Consider the following 14,470-nt stretch of genomic DNA (forward strand, 5'->3'; position numbering starts at 1 on the left):
GGTGTAAAGCACGCCGCCACTGGACTCTAGATCAGTGAAGACGTGTTCTCTGGTGTGACTAATCATGCTTCTCTGTCCGGCAATCCGATGGATGTGTCTGGGTTTGGTGGTTGCCAGGAGAACGGTACTTGCCTGACTGCATTGTGCCAAGTGTAATGTTTGGTGGAGGAGGATTATGGTGTGGGGTTGTTTTTCAGGGGTTGGGCTTGGCCCCTTAGTTCCAGTGAAGGGAACTCTTAAGGGGTCAGCATACCAAGACATTTTGGACAATTTCATGCTCCCAACTTTGTGGGAACAGTTTGGGGATGGCCCCTTCATGTTCCAACATGACTTTGCCACCAGTGCACAAAGTAAGGTCCATAAAGACATGAATGAGCGAGTTTGGGGTGGAGGAACTTGGTGAGTCCTGACCTCAACCCAATGGAACACCTTTGGGATGAATTAGAGCAGAGAATGCGAGCCATGCCTCCTCATCTGACATCAGTTCCTGACCTCTGGAAGAATGGTCAAACAATCTCATAGACATCCTCCTAAACCTTGTGGACAGCCTTCCCAGAAGAGTTGAAGCTGTTATAGCTGCACAGGGTGGGCCAACTCAATATTGAACCCTACGGACTAAGACTGGGGTGCCATTAAAGTTCACGTGTGTAAAGGTAGGCGTCCCAATACTTTTGGCAATGTAGTTTATATGTGATGTCATTCAGTTTACAAGCAGCCATGCATTTGTCATTCAGCTGTCAGTTTTATGATCCAGAAGCCCTGCCAGACAGCCCAGCCAGATCCGCAAACTCCATTGCAGCAGCACAGCTTGGTTAAAACACACCCCCAGCCAGTGATTGGACAATGAAAGTGCAGCAGCACACTCTCCTCCTATCAGCTGCACTGTCCTTACGCGTGCACAGCAACACCTGATTCCTATTGCAGATCCTTCCTTTGCTTTATAGACAGGGCCGGTGATACCACTAAGTGAACTAGGCAGCAGCCTAGGGCGCACTGCCACCTAGGGCACAGCCGTTGGTTTCCTTGGTCTCCTGCTTGCTGAGAATCGTATCACATAGAGTGCTTTTTTACCGCTGGTTTTATGTTAACTTTGCTTTTTCTACTTTACTTAATTGAATTGTTGCAAAAAATTTCATGCTGGTATCTGTAGTCCTCCAAGCTGCTGCTGTGCCCACAAGTAGTGGGATACAGCAGTGTGCTTCCAGGCCTCTAGAAGGAGCAGAGTGCTCCGAGCTTTTAGTCTGTCCTCCAAGGCACCAGACCTTCCCCTTGTAACGTCACTTCCACCTCGTTTGCGTTCCAAGCTGGCCCAGGCACTTACTGTTGCCCGGAAGCATCCTGGCATCTCTCCATCCATGACTCCAGATCCACACTGGCTGATTCATAGGACGGGAAGGACCGCCGGTGATAATTATCGATGATAAGGGACATTTTAATTCTTTCCTGTGAGTGTTTAACACTGCTTGCTTATTAAATTGGTCTTTTAATACAACTTAGTGGTGCCTCCCCCAATATTTTTCTTGTCTCCTACATACAGAACTGGCATACTCTGATGATGGCTGCCGCTGATATTGCTGGTTTTTAATAGACATGGAAAAAATTTGTTTTTTTTTTGTTTTTTTTAGGAAGGGGGTGAGGTGGGGAGGTGGTGCAAGTAGTTGGTCTTGCCTACAGCACGAATCTTGCACTGGCCCTGTGTATAGGGCACCACCCACAGTGCTTCCTGGACTCTCCCATTCCCCTATGGGGTCTGGGACTGCGGTAATTTGCCAGGATCATTGAACACGGAGGAGATGGAGGCACATCCATTCTTTAATCTCCCCTGTGACTAATGAACTCAGAACCATCGATGATTTCATCACTTCCGGTTTTAGAGCTGTCCTAACACACTGAGAAGCAGCTAATCAAGCAAGATCTGTGCTTTATTAGCTGCAATGGAGGGCAAGGTGAGACGCTGGAGTTCTAATAAACATATGTCTCTATAAAGAGGATGTGTCACATGCCCAAAGCTATCACATGGGGGCTTGTTAGCCCCTTTGAGATAGCAATAAAGTTAAATGAAAAAAAAAACATTTTCTAAAAAGCTGTAAAAATAAATTTTAATAAATAAATTAAAATAAAAAAAATAAAAATTTAAAAGAATTCCCCTGTGCATGCAGGCAAATGCAAAAAAGTGCGTAGCTCCCCCATGCGTATGTAAACAGTGATTGCACCACACATGTGAGGTATCACCACAAACGTCAGAGTGACAGTAATTATTTTCAGGGCCATCATTCATGATTAGCTCTACACTGATAACCTGGAAAGTCTTTTAAAGTGTCATCAAAAATCTTACATGTTTGGTATCTACCAGGGGCCTATGAAAGGTACCAGGGGCATCTCATGGGGCCCCCTACTGACCCCAGGCCTTCGGGCAGTGCCCGAGTTTCCTAATGGTCAGTCCGCCCCTGCTATCTACTGTATTTACTAAATGCAACATCATCTGTTATATTTTGAAAAAAACTGGGCATCATACTGTGTTTGTATACATTAAAATTTATATTAGTGTATGTATTCCTGAAAATTTGAATTTGATAAATGGCTGAGCAAATATGTGCGACATACCACCAACAGCCACCATTTTATTCTCCAGGACCTCTGGAGATAATTCATGTCTAGGGGTTCTAAGTCATTTTCTAGCAAAAAATGCTGATTTTACCATGTACTGTATATGAAAAAGCTGAAATTGACCTGGACAGCAAGTAGTTAAAGGTGACCATACACTGTATACAATCGTATTGTACGATCTCATGTAGGTCTACCATCAGCTATGATGCTTGATTCAGTACTATAAAAATTGATTGTTTAGGCTTGTCATTACATTACATAGTGTTTGTAAGTATAAAGGGGATGATACAGGGATTGTACAATCAGATTGTATAGTGTACGGTCCGCTTTAGTGATTTCAAAGCTGCTCATTTGTTAAGCTGAACTCCAGGAAGAAAAATGCACAAATGAAAGGAGTTGTGCAATCATTAATACATCATATAAGCCTGATTTACTGTGCAACTTCTTCCTGTGAGCCCAGGCTGTCAATGATACTAGACATGTGCAATTTGTTTCCTTACAAATCAAAATTCATACGAAATCTCCATTGTTTGGATGTATCCGAATTTCCGAATCACAGTAGTAACCAATTTCAATGAATCCGAAATAAATTAAAATGGAACACATTTTTTAAATTTCAAAATCAATTTTAATTCAAAAATGAATTTGAATTCAAAATGGAAACATATTGCAATAAATACAGTAAGGTATAAAAGTGAAATAAATTGATGATTCCTACTTAAGCTGCTTTATAGAATAGAATAAAACAGAATAGAATAGAATAGGAAGGAATAGAAAAAATAATAATAAAATAGAATAGAAAATAATAAAGTAGAATATAATTAAATAGAACAGAATGGCATACAATATAATAAAATAGGAAATAATAGAACAGAATAAAACAGAATAGAATAGTAAATAAATGAATAGAATAGTAAATAAATGAATAGAATAGAAATGAATAAAATAGAATAGCAAATAATAAAACAGAATAGAACAGCAAATAAAAAAATAGAATAGAAAAGAATAAAACAGAATAGAACAGAAACAAAAAAGAATAGAATCAAAAATAAAATAATAAAATACTGTAGATTAATGTAGACTAGCATAGAAAAGAATAGAATACAAAAAAAATAGAATAGAACAGCAAATAAAAGAGTAGAAAAGAATAAAACAGAATAGAACAAAAACAAAAAATAAAAGAATAGAATCGAAAATAAAATAATAGAATACTGTAGATTAATGTGGACTAGCGTAGAAAAGAATAGAATAAAAAAATAGAATAGAACAGCAAATAAAATAATAGAAAAGAATAAAACAGAATAGAACATAAATAAAAAATAAAAGAATAGAATCGAAAGTAAAATAATAGAATACTGTAGATTAAAGTGGACTAGAATAGAAAAGAATAGAATACAAAAAAATAGGCTAGATTAGATTAAAATATAACGAATATAGGAGTCTTCCAAAATTCGAATTCTGAAATGATTTGAAAATAACCAATATACTTTTGAATTTCAAATTAATTTGTACATAACGAATATACAAAACAATTCCAAATAAACGAATTCCAAAAACAAATCATTCTAACATAATGAATATGAGGAAATTAAATTAGTACCTTAAACAACGAATCTGAAACGAAAGACATGCACTGTGCACATCTCTACATGACATGCTCCTTGGGGGCGGGTCATTATGTAATCTGGGCTCACTGAGCACTGCTGGATGGAACAGTGCATAGACATTCCAATGTTAGCACTGCTCTATGACAAAATGTGGTGGTGGGGCTTAAATATCCTTTGTATGACTAGACAGAGGTTATTCAGGACATTGTATTAGGTGTTTTTATAAAAATAAAAAAAAATTGCATAACTGTTTGTACATGGAATCTACATGTAATTAGTTCTGTGCAAAAGGGCTAAAATCAAATGTTCTCAGGCTATATTCCCAGCATTCGAATGTGTGAATGGACAATACTGCATTACAGCCATTAGATGGTGCTATCATAGGAAATAAGTATTCTCCTCAGCGCCATCTAATGGCCATAATGTGGTATATTCCTCATTCCCACATTCGAATTGCAGAGAATATAGCCTGAGAACATTCGGCTTTCCTCCTTTCGCACAGAATGAATTCACATGCAGTTTTGATGGACGAGCAGCTATGTGACTTTTATATAAATACACCCCTAAGCATCTAAAACTAACGTCACCAAGCGCTGGAGTTTTTACGCCCGTCTTTCTTTTAAATGGTAATAATCCTGTTTTCTTTATTCTCAGAATGTTTCTTTTTTTGTTGGCAGCTAAATATGGAACATTTATTTTTCTGATTCTAGCTGACAGTGTGAGACCGCTGGTGACGTCTTAGTGGCTCTCGTAGCTGAAGTCCCCGGAGGCGTCTCCTAGTGCATTTTAACTTGAACTTTTGGTCACCTGATACATGACCTTCAACCTGGCGGGTTCCTTTCCGAAAAGGGCCGTCATCGGGGGATTTCAGGATTGTGGCATGAAGACAGCTACTTTTAGAAGTGGATTACAGCAATACTTTATGTCCATATATTTTCCCCCACACTTTCTCTAAAATATTTAACCTTGTGCGGCAGAGGTGACGAATGGATGATATTACATTTTTGTATGGAATCAAAGCCAGAACTCTGCAGAAACACTGTATACAGGCCATTACAAATACAACATGCAATTCTGCTGCATTCTATAAAATTAGATGCCGGTTAAAGGGGAACTCTTCCCTGCGAGTGGAATATTTCCAAAGTGCCTGGAAAGAATGATTCTGTGTATATTGGCATTATTATTATATTCAGTGCTGGGACAAAGTCGCCCAGCATCCAGGGCAAGGATGCGGAACTGCACACCCATTGCTAATGCATGACATCCATGGGCATATTGTCCTGTGTGTTTTTATGCACCCCTCTCCCCCCCCCCCCATTTTCCCATTGTTCCCACTGTTTTTTGTAATGGCTGTGGGAGTTTGGGGTAAGGGATTTGGAGAGTGGGGGGAGAGTGACAACGGTAGTTGCCAAAACAAACAGAAAGACAGGGCCTGGTAGAAGTGAGGTTGCAGTCTGCTAGTTGCCCTGCAGCCATGTCACTGTATATTATTATTATTATTATACAGTATTTATATAGCACCAAAGGGTTTGCTCAGCGCTGTACAATAGCAAGGGGGACAGAACATGAGACAAGACAGAAACAATACAATACACGAGGGGTTCGAGGGCCCTGCTCTTTCGAGCTTACAATCTAGGAGGGAGGGGATAGTGGTACAGGAGGAAGTGGCTGTAGGGGATGGAGTGGTAGGAGGAGTGGAGGAGGTTAGTTGTTAGGTGAGGGTGGGGTAGGCTTCCCTGAAGAGGTGATGAGGGTAGGTGACAGTCTGATGGATTGGGGTAGGGAATTCCAGAGGATGGGGGAAGTCCTGGAGAAATCCTGCAATCGGGCATGGGAGGAGGAGACCAGGGAGCTAGAGAGTAGGAGGTCCTGTGAGGAGCGGAGGGCACGGGTAGGGTGGTATTTGGGTATCAAGTCGGTTATGTAGTTTGGGGTGGCATTGTGAATGGCTTTGTAGGTCAGGGTTAGCAATTTGAATTTGATGCGCTGGGCAATCGGGAGCCAGTGAAGGGATTGGCAGAGGGGGGTGGTAGATGTGGAGCGGTTGGTGAGGTGGATGAGTCTAGCCGCTAAGTTTAGGGTCGACTGGAGTGGGGATAGCGTTCGTTTGGGTAGGCCGGTGGGAAGGGAATTGCAATAGTCCAGGCGTGAGATGATGAGGGAGTGTACGAGTTGTTTGGTGGTGTCTGGGGTGAGGAACGTACGTATCTTGGAGATGTTGCGGAGGTGGAGCCTGCATGATCTTGATAGCAATTGGACGTGGGGTAGGAAGGAGATGTGTGAGTCCAGGGTGACACCCAGGACTTTGGCATGTGGGGTGGGAGTGATGATGGTGTTGTTAGTAATGATGGAGAGGATGGGGGGGGGGAGACCAGGAGCTCAGTTTTGGACAGGTTTAATTTGAGGAAATGGAGCGACATCCAGTCTGATATGTTGTTCAGGAGATGGGCGATGCGAGCGGAGAGTGAGGGGGTGAGGTGGGGGGTGGAGAGGTAAATTTGTGTGTCGTCGGCATAGAGGTGGTAATTGAAGCCGTGGGATTGTATTAGTTTGCCAAGGGAGGAGGTGTAGATGGAGAAGAGGAGGGGTCCGAGGACAGAGCCTTGGGGGACTCCGACAGAGAGGGGGAGGGGGAGGTGGCAGTGTTTTAGGTGACACTGAAGGAGCGTTGGGAAAGGTAGGAGGAGAACCAGGAGAGAGCAGCGTCCCTGATGCCAAGGGAGTGCAGTTTAGTAAGGAGGAGAGGGTGGTCGACTGTGTCATAGGCCGCGGAGAGGTCCAGGAGCAGGAGGACAGAATAGTGGCCATTAGCTTTGGCGGTTAGTAGGTCGTTGGTGATTTTAAGTCGGGGGGTTCGGTGGAGTGCAGGGGACGGAAGCCAGACTGTAGAGGGTCAAGGAGGTTGTTACCAGTGAGGTGGGCGCTTAGGCGATTCTAGGCCAGGCGCTCAAGGAGCTTGGAAGTGAATGGCAGCAGGGAGATGGGTCTAAGGTTGTTAAGGTCAGTGAGGTCAAGGGAGGGTTTTTTGAGTATGGGGGTGATGTGCACGTGCTTTAGAGGGGAGGGGAAAGTGCCAGAGGAGAGGGAGAGATTGAAGATGTGGGTGAGGGAGCGAATGATGGAGGGGGGAGGGGTGTGTGACTGGAGGAGCTGTGAGGGGTTAGGGCCCAGGGGGCAGGTGGTGAGGCGGGCTTCAGTGAAGACCTTAGAGACCTCCTCAGGGATAGTTGGGCTGAAGGAGCAGAGTGTTGGGGAGGTGATAGTGTGCGGGGGGGGTTAGGCATAGCGGGGGGTAGTGCGGCTGTGAGGTTGGAGGAGGGGAGGGTAGAGGGGTTGTAGGAGGGTGGAGAGGTAGATTGTGAGTTGACAATGTCCTTACGGATTGCGTCAATCTTTTGAAAGTGGAGAAGAGCCGACGAGGACAGGTGGAGAGGGTGTTGATAAGGGTTACGAAATAGGCTTGCTTGGCGGCGTGGAGGGAGGTGGTGTAGGTGAGGAAGGCAGCTTTGTAGAGGGAGAATGCGCGAGGGGATCTGGTTTTGCGCCATAAGCGCACCAGCGCGCGACTGCGTTGTTTGAGACTTTTTGTACGGTTGTTTTGCCAGGGTTGAAGCGGTCGGGGTCTGGTGTTACGCGTGGTTAGGGGTGCCAGGGAGTCGAGGACAGCCGACAGTGAGTCGTTGTACGCAGTAGTGGCCAGGTCAGGGCATGACAGAGGGAGGATACTGTCATACAGACGGTCAGCTGCCGGGGGGAGATGGGTCGGGTTCAATATATCAGCCAGGAAGGAATTGAGTACATAGGAATTGAGTACATAGATTTTCAGTCCTTCTCTGCAGCCTCAGCTGCACTGCAGATGAATGAACAGGAGGCGCTCTGTACAGAGGCTTCCTGCTCATTCATAAGCTAGAAGCACAGTAAACATAGTTTACTATGCTTCCTTTATGAATGAACACAGTGAGTGATTTTTATTTATTTTATTTATTACAGGTACTTATATAGCACCATCAATTTACATATGTATTGAACATTCACATCAGTCCCTAACTCTCAAGGGGCATACAATCTAAGGTCTCTAACTTCTATTCATACATACACATACTATGGCCAATTTAGACCAGCTCCAATGAACCTACCAGCATGTCTTTGGAGTGTGGGAGGAAACTGGACAACCCGGAGGAAACCCCGCAGGGAGAACATGCAAACTCCAGGCCGTGGTTGAGATTTGAACCAACAATCCTAGTACTGCCAGGTGGAAGTGCTAACCATTTAGTTACTGAGTTTCTCACTGTCATTCAGAAAAGGAAACGTGCGGTAAATATGACATATTTACCGCCCTCCGACCCCCCCAGAGGGGCTGCTTTCCATGCTGAAATGATCCCCCTGTGTCTCTGTGCCCATGGCAGCCAGTGGGAGGTGGGAGGGGGACTGGTAGCCATGCGGGGGGGGGGAGAGGCACACAGGGGGATCGGGGGATTGGTGCAGTCATGTGCACTGCTCTATGGACACCCCAAATCCCATAGTCTATAATCCATCTTGGGAGAAATCAAGAGAGAGTGGCTATGTTCCTACACACAGTGGGATCATAGAGAGCGAAGGTAACCACCCTCTAAAAGGAGGTTGGATCACAGCAGCAAAGTAAAGGAATTTGGAGACTTGGAGGAGGATGAGAGCAATAGAAGGTACTTTTCTTAGCTAAGAATACATACTTGAAGAAAATTCCAATTTTGTATATAAAATACAATGCGTTTCGATTTCAGTAAGTCTTCCTCAGAGGAAGTAGGTGGTAGATTTGGAATACAAAGATACAACTTTATAGCATCATCACATCAACATACAGAATTTATATGACAGAGTATAATAGCTCACCAAACTTTCCTTGATGGAGATTTGCTGAAATTGAAACGCGTTGGTATTTATATACAAAATTGTGGCGATTTTAGGAGCCTTCGTATATTATAGGCTAAAGAGTGGTCTTGTTGTACTGAGTAACATCACGTTATCTATCAGCCAATTGTTTTTATTCGTGGTTTCTGGGATGTCTAATAAAATAATTTTGTATTTTTTTATTAATTTGTGGTTTAATTGGTGCCAAAAAAATCCCAGTCTGGGTATTCCATTTTCTATGATTGTAAAATCCTTATATATACATAAAAAGAAAATTGCCCATGGGACTTTATGAGTTAACCTTACCAGGGGCTAACAACACTTTCAATTGTATCCAATTAGGCAAGCCCTTGCACTACATAGTTGAAGGTAATTCTAAAGGAAATTGGTCAGAAATTTGACAGAACATTGTAAGAAAATTGTATAGTGTATGGCCAGCCTTAGTGCACTGGACTGAGACAGGTGCACACTATAGAGGGATATGCTTTGTTCATATTTCATGTCTGAGGTTTCCAACCACTTTAAGTGTTGTTTTTGTAGATCTGCTCAGAGTTTTACTTTATAATGGATATTTGTTCCCTTTTTTATATGTCCATTAACCCGTGTCCAACATTTGGGTTTTGGCACCTTGGCATTGGTCAGACTCATTTTTGAAATAAGAATACATACTTGCATAGATGATTTGTTTTAACCAGAATTCAGTGTCACTTTAGTGGTTTCAGTTGGATGTTCTGTCTTCTTATAAAAATCCAAAAACATGTTCGTAAGCAAATTAGCGTCAGACTAAATTGGTCCCACTGTGTATTTGTATAACTGTGAAAGACATTAGATCGTAAGCTCCTGTGGAGCAGCGACAGATGAGGATAGTCTGTGCACTCTGTTAAGCACTGCAGAAAATGCTGATGTGATAAACTGGAAGGAAATAATAGATTTAAAGGGACAGAGATCACTTTATAGGACATTTAATAATAAAACCTACGTTTTCTTTTGAACTAAACATCAAGTACTCCATCTAACAGACCTGTCATATCTCCCTTACTATTTGATTGTAATTCTTTTCTTTATGGCGTCAGTTAAATCTTTGCTGTATACAGCTGTATGGAGTGTAAATGATATTCTGTATTCTGCTGGGTAAGGTAAAATTTACAGGGGAATTACTATGTTAATTTCTAGAAATCATATGCAGGATTTCACAACTGTTTGCCATATACCTTTTATGAGGACATATTTACCAATGTCTCTATTTTATTATTATTGCATATTAAATACATCCACATTTTTTCAGAGATTTCTATTATTGGAAATACAGCAAAAAGCTGGTTACTGAGTCGGTTTTGAAGATCCTACCTAAAATAAAATAGAAGTTCAGCCAAATGTTTTCTTTTGTTTTGTTTTTTTTCAATTTAGAAAAAGGCAAAAGCCATAATCCAGGACACTCCCCCACCCCCCCTTCTGGGCCAAAGTTTTTTCAACTTCCTTTTGTAAGCTGTCCTCGGGCCAGTCACATTGGGGGAGTATTACTAAAGCTGGTTCACTCAGAATTTGGTGCACCATTGCATGGTAGCCAATGAGCTTCTAACCTCAGCTTGTTCTATTAACCTCCCTAGCGGTATGATTATGTCAATATTTTTGTGCTCAAAGCGGTACTTTTTTTGCATGGAAATATGTCATTTGTTTATTGTAGGCCTGTAATTTTTAGGAATAACTCCCTGAAATCTGTCCGAACAAGAGTCTAGTAAACATTCCAGATATGATAAAATTTTAAACACAAAATCATAAATTATAATATAATAAATAATCATAAAAAATAATAATATAATAATAAATTTAATTCAATAATGTAATCAAACCAAAAACACTGACATTTGAAATTGAGCGCCAAGTTCGCACATCACTGAGCAAAGTCGCAAAATCGTTTTCAGTGTCTGATGACGAATTTCCCCACGAATCATTATCACTCAATTCTGCAAGTGGTTCTGATTTACTATCGCTGTTCTCTAGCCGGTCTAAAACCGCTTTTGACCTAAAGGGAAGCTTTTTGGACACCATGGACATTTCTCAGTTTCCAGGCAGAAAGAACAGTAAAAATGCAGGCAGGGCGCCGGACAAAGCACTCGGGACAAAATGTATGTGAAATGGTTTGATACAGTAATGTAATACTATCAGATTTAAGTGTATTGAGTGAATGTCACTCATTTTTGAATTTCCCGCCAGTTCTGTCCCCCGTATGTCCCGTACATCTCAACACTCTCAGGGAATGGAACCCAGAAGATGGATGCCAGCATCGGCCAGGGGAGATGGCCGGGGATGCTGCAGGGGGGACATCGCGGGAGCGAAGGACAAGGTAAGTGATCGAGGGATCCCGGAGCAACGCTGCAGGGTAATCCTGAGTGTAGCTGGGGGTTACCGGTTTTGGTACCGAAGGTTAACCCCAAGCTACAGTCGGGAATACCGCCAGGGAGGTTAAGCTCAATAAAACCTGGAAACTGATTGGTTTTTATGCAGAAGTGAACCTGGTTCAACTTTAGAAAATAAACCCCATAATGTCATAGGCGCCAATAAAGTGGTCTGTACTGATACACATGAGGATGATGCACCGCTCTTTGGTTCAATACGTTGTTGTAAAGACCCCTAAGGGGGTAAACCCATGACGTTCTGCACTCACAGTATGTCCTCAACATTCTGTATTAAGTGGCACTGGGTGGCATTCATCTTAGAAGACTGAGTACATCTTGTGGTGAAAAAGAGGTACTGCAAGGGACAACTCCAGATTGCAGGTGAGTATTGCAGTTTGATCTGTCTTTATTTTTATTCATAAGACTGCCTGGAGAGACCTTTTCTACAAAAGGTTTGCAACAATTTAAAGTGTATTTCTGTCCAAAGTGGTTAGAATTGATTTTTTTTGTTGTTCTTTCTGTCTGTTTCCCCTTAAATTCTGCCCAGAGGCACAGCATGAAGTGATGAAGTGAATGAAATCTCTACTGAAAAAGGTGAAATTCCTTCTTGGTTGTCACTGGAACAGATGCCCCCAGTTGAAGATTTTCCCTTAACTACTGCCGTGCTGACAATTGTAATTTTGGATTTCCCATTGGTTTCTGTGCTGATGACAATGGTCAACATGACACATAGAGAGGATGACAACTGGGGTTTTCACTACTTTTGAGAAATATCCTCTCACTTCCTGTTGTGTCTACAGGACAAGTCAGGGGAAACATCTCTAGTGGGATATAACAACAAAGTGATGGAAATATTTGCAATGTTAACATAAGTGACAGGTTTGTTTTAAAGTCTTACTAGCTTATACAGAATAAGAGACATTGCATAGCACAGAACAGCATACAATCTGATGTGCATTGCGTTGAGGTAACCCATTGAAAATAATAGGTTACCGATTTATGCAAAATATTAAACGCAGATGTGGCTTGATTTTTGTAAAGCAATCGTTTTGTCTTAGTGCATTGGGGAGCCTTTTGCACATGTGCATTACTACAAGGCAATAGTGCAAATGGGCCCATAGGCTTCGTACACATTTGCAGGAGAGAGAGAACACGCCCAGATGGGTGGGAGATCCATGAGAACAGTACTAACAAATGGAGGTTACTGCACCAGGTCCCATTGATAATACAGTATATGGACCCTAAATCATAGGCAATGTAGATTAAACCAAGACAGATTAGTTGCTTTTTAAAGGATTTTTCAAGATCCTAAACGTATTTCCTATTACTCTGAAAGGTTTGTATAGGGTTTGTGCATGCAATGGTAGGGAAAGGCACAGGGTGTAGTTCCCCATCTTGGCCAAAAGATGTTACCATTGCTAATAGGTGAACAGCAGCTTTAGGAGTCATCTGGGCTAGAAGCTAGCTCTGGCCCGCTAAGTGAAGGGCACCCTGGGAGAGCAGATATTATAGATGGGAGAGCAGATATTATACAGTAGGCAGGCTCAGAAGGAGAAATAGAACTCCTGCAAGGAGGCACAAAGTCTTTGGATTCTCTGTCTGTGGGCCAGGTTAGAAGCAACATGTAGGTGGGAAGTCATTTTCAGGTAGGTTGCCTTTGGGGGGGAAGTTGGAGGACTTTTTCAAATGGGACTACTGGTGTTTACCCTGGTAGGATGCAGGGACTCAGGGACTATCGCATTTCCTAGATACTAGGTCAAACTATATATTTCATTACTCTACTCTCTCTCTGAAACTTCTATATTAGATGCATTGATCTCACGGGGGGGAATTTCCCCATCCTGGCCAAAAGATGTTACCATTGCTAATAGATGAACGGCAGCTTTAGAAGCCATCTGGGTGATAAGCTAGCTCTGGCCTGCTAAGTGAAGGGCACCCTAGGAAAGCAGATATTATTGAAGTTTTAGAAGAGAACTCCTGCAAGGAGGCACAAAGTCTTTGGATTCCCTGTCTGTGGGCCAGGTTTGAAGCAACACGTAGGTGGGAAGTCATCTTCAGGTAGTTTGCCTTTGGGGGGGAAGTTGGAGGACTTTTTCAAATGGGACTACTCGTGTTTCCCCTGGTAGGATTCAGGGACTCAGGGACATCCCGCATTCCCTAGGTACTCGGTCGGACTATATATTTAATTTCATTACTCTACTCTCTCTATGAAACTTCTATATTAGATGCATTGATCTCACGGGGTGTAGTTCCCCATCCTCGCTAAAAGTTGTTACCATTGCTAATAGATGAACGGCAGCTTTAGAAGCCATCTGGGTGATAAGCTAGCTCTGGCCCGCTAAGTGAAGGGCACCCTGGGAAAGCAGATATTATAGAAGTTTTAGAAGAGAACTCCTGCAAGGAGGCACAAAGTCTTTGGATTCTCTGTCTGTGGGCCAGGTTTGAAGCAACACGTAGGTGGGAAGCCATCTTCAGGTAGTTTGCCTTTGGGGGGGAAGTTGGAGGACTTTTTCAAATGGAACTACTCGCGTTTCCCCTGGTAGGATTCAGGGACTCAGGGACATCCCACATTCCCTAGGTACTGGGTCGGACTATATATTTAATTTCATTACTCTACTCTCTCTATGAAACGTCTATGTTAAATGCATTGATCTCACGGGGTGTAGTTCCCCATCCTCGCTAAAAGATGTTACCATTGCTAATAGATGAACGGCAGCTTTAGAAGCCATCTGGATGATAAGCTAGCTCTGGCCCGCTAAGTGAAGGGCACCCTGGGAAAGCAGATATTATAGGTAGGCACAGAAGGAGAAAGAGAACTACTGCAAGGAGGCACAAAGTCATTTGATTCTCTGTCTGTGTGCCACGTTTGGAGCACCGTGTATGTGGGAAGCCATCTTCATGTAGTTTGCCTTTGGAGGGGAAGCTGGAGGACTTTTTCAAATTGGACTACTCGCATTTTCCCAGGTAGGATGC

The sequence above is a fragment of the Staurois parvus genome, unplaced genomic scaffold (genome assembly GCF_062004578.1).
Source record: "Staurois parvus isolate SC_StPar_1 unplaced genomic scaffold, SC_StPar_1.0 ptg000009l, whole genome shotgun sequence".
Taxonomy (NCBI): domain Eukaryota; kingdom Metazoa; phylum Chordata; class Amphibia; order Anura; family Ranidae; genus Staurois; species Staurois parvus.